This window comes from Mus caroli, chromosome X (assembly GCF_900094665.2).
Source record: "Mus caroli chromosome X, CAROLI_EIJ_v1.1, whole genome shotgun sequence".
Taxonomy (NCBI): domain Eukaryota; kingdom Metazoa; phylum Chordata; class Mammalia; order Rodentia; family Muridae; genus Mus; species Mus caroli.
The window spans coordinates 112,492,102-112,495,705 of record NC_034589.1 but is presented as its reverse complement, the minus strand read 5'-3'; positions in this window follow the sequence as shown (position 1 = coordinate 112,495,705).

The window sequence follows — 3,604 nt, the reverse complement described above, 5'->3', positions numbered from 1 at the left end:
CTGTAGATTGCTTTTATCATATTTAGGTATGGACCTTGAATTCCTGATCTTTCCAAGACTTTTATCATGAATGGGTGTTGGATTTTGCCAAATTCTTTCTTGCATCTAAGGAGATGATCATGTGGTTTTTGTCTTTGAGTTTATTTATTTAGTGGATTACGTTGATGTATTTCTGTATATTAAACCATCCCTGCATCCCTGGAATGAATTAAGCATGGTTCTACACAACTTTAATACCAGAATGCTGAAGGCAGAAGCTAGCTGATCTTGGAGATCCATGTTAGCCTAGTCTATAGATCAAAGTCTATGACAGCTTAGCTTATGGAGTGAAGAAACCATTGAAAATAGAAAGCTTATCAAAATGTAGTTGAAAAGTATAGCAGTGTTCCAGCTTCAGTAATTAGCAGAACTTAGCAGCTTCAAGAATAATGTTGTGGCTTTAGCATCAAGGGAAGACAAAGGGACTTATATAACTATCTAAAGGATTATCGGGTTTCCTTCCAAGACTAAAAATCACTGTGGTTTTCTACATGTTGTATGTGATCTGCTTTTTCATTTTGATTTTACAGGGGATAATAATTAAGAGATTGCATGAATCTCAAAAATGACTTGAGACTTTTGACATTTAGGTTATTAGAATATATGGAAACATTTTAAAAAATATCTTTAATCTGTTTTTCCAGTACAGTTGTTATGGCCCTCCCAGTCTTTCCTCTGACAGTTTCTCATCCCATTCTTCCTCCCTTGTCTCCAAGAGGATTTCCCCACAGAATAGCCAGGATACAATCCTCAGAACTTAAAAATGTGAACAAGTCAAAGGGCACGAGTAAGGATGCCTCAATACCACTCTAGAGGGGGAAAAAAAAAGCAATCAAAGGAGGTAGAGGGAGATATGGACCTGGGTGGGATAGGGGACAGGAAGATGAAAATGGTAACATGTTCATCTGGTTTCAGGGAGGTAAGAAACAGGAGTGAAGCCCTGAGGGGCAGTAGAAAGAATGTAAACAGGCAACCTTGGGAGGTAGGAGGTGGGGGACCCTCTAGAATGTACCAGAGATATAGTATGTGTGAGACTCTCAGGACTCAGAGGAAGGAACCTTGTGTGAAATGCCCAACAGTGAGGACAGGGAACTTGTAGAGTCCACCTCCAGTAGAAAGACAGGGCAGTGTTTTCAAGTAAAATGATAGGGTTGCCATCCCACAGTCAAAAGCTCTGACCCAGAATTGTTCCTCTTTAAAAGAATTGCAGGGACAAAAATGGAGAAGAGAATGAGGGAAAGGAGATCCAGAGTCAAACCCAAATTGCTCAAGATTAGGATCCAAGGCCTCATACTATTACTGATGCTATGGTGTACTTATAGACAAGAGCCTAGCCTGGCTTCCCTCTGAGTGGCTCAACAAGCAGCTGAATGACTCTCACACAGATACTTACAAACAACCAATGGATAGAAGCCAGAGACTATGGGAACTTTTAAAATAATACTTAATGTATTTTCTGCATTATAATAAGGTTACAAGCCTATGGGGACCAGAGAATGGAACGTAAAAGTTTTAAAGAAAACAGCTACTATAGGCTCACAGGGAGTGGCATTATTAGGAAGTATGGCCTTTTGGGAATAGGTGTGGCATTTATGGAAGACATGGTCTCTGGCGGCAAGCTTTGAGATTCAAATACTCAGTCTAGGGCTAGTGAGGCAATATCCTTCTGGCTCCTGTGGATCAAGATCTAGAATTCTCAACAACTTCTCAACTACCAGTCTGCCTGCATGATGTCATATTTCTTGCCATGATGATAATTGACTCAAACTCTAAATCTTTAAGCTTGTCCTAATTAAATGTTTTCCTGATAAGAGTTGCTCTGACTATGGCATCTCTTCACAACAATAATATCTTATCTAAGACATACTGTTTTAAGTCCTCTCTTTGAGAGTCCTGAATGTATCCTTTCCCTTCTGGTTCATTCTTTGCTTTTTTGGAGAGACTGACATTAGAAATATTCTGACACTCCTTGGGCAAAACATAATTCCTATGGAATCTTCTAAACTCTAAGGCTATTTATAGTACTTTATTACTATTATTCTTCTACTAAATATTCTTTTCTGATTTTCTGAGTTAATACATGCATTTCTATGAAATAGTCTTTGTCTCTTTTATTGAAATTTCCAAGTATATTTCTCTAATAACATTTAAGTAAAACATTTTTTTTCTCAATTTGATTTTAAATCATGCTAGGTTGTCCAACTAACAACCATTCCCTGATGTGCTGTACCACTGTGAAAAGAATATTTGCTTTGAGTTATGTTAGAATCTAAATTCTGGCTCCTTGGTACATGCAGCAGAATAAGGCTTGATTTAAATCCTATGTTTATATTTTGTGTAATTTTTTCAGTGGGTTTTGTTTTCCTTATAGTGTATACAAATATCTTAGAGAAAGAAACATGTAAGATAAAGGGCTTGAAATATATAAAATCAGTATAAGAATTAGATATACTAAATCCCATCTGAACCCAAGTCAATGAATTTTGTATTAGCCATTCCCTTGTGTTGAAAATATGCATAAGGGATGGTCTGACTTCCTTTTATTGCCAGTCTAAATTTCAGTGTTCAAACTGCACCAATATCTATTCATTAGAGTGATAGCTTATTCTGACTTCAAAAGAATATTATGTAATGCTTTGAATTGATAAGTAAAACATTATCTATAAAATGAACTCAAACTATTCATTGAAAACTATAAATGTTTTTATTATAAAATTTAAATAAACTCATTTAACATATATAATTTTATTGATCGTAACATATAGGTGTTTATTAAAATATTCTTTCAATGCTCATGCATCCTAATTTACAAATATAACCTATTTAAGTATTAAAGCTTACTAATTTACACAAGAGATGAAAGAGGAGTAGTTTTTGAATATATAGATTTAAAAATATGAATTATAATAAGTATCAACATTATCAATTATATTAAACATTTAGTAAAATAAAAATATAACAATTTACGAGGTAAAATTCATGGCTATGGAATTTGGATTCTATAATTCATTGTGCTCTTTAATGTTAATATGTATTAAACAGACAATATGCCATCATTTTTACCACATATTTTGAAGACATTTTATTGCTTATTATAGTTAATCTTAGTATAATTAAATATGCATTTACAATGGGAGCAAGTGTATATCTCAATAAATATATTTAAAAAACTAAAAATTTCTTGGAAAACTATATCAATAATAACATTAGCTACATGCCTAGGCCATGGTTGAGAACTCAGAATGTATGACATTTACACATTTATACCTTTATTTATAGCTGAAAGGAAAATCTTTGTGATTCTTAAAATCTTTGTGATTCGTAAAATTTAAGTTAGAATTTGGAGTATCTCCATGTGGATATGTTGACAACTAGAAATACAACAGCCAGATAACCAGGTGACCATAAAACACTTTCTTTTCTTTTCTTTTCTTTTCTTTTCTTTTCTTTTCTTTTCTTTTCTTTTCTTTTCTTTTCTTGTTTGAGTTAATTTTATATCCAGCTACTTCACCGAAGCTGTTTATCAGGCTTAGGAGTTCTTGGTGGAATTTTTAGGGTCACTTAT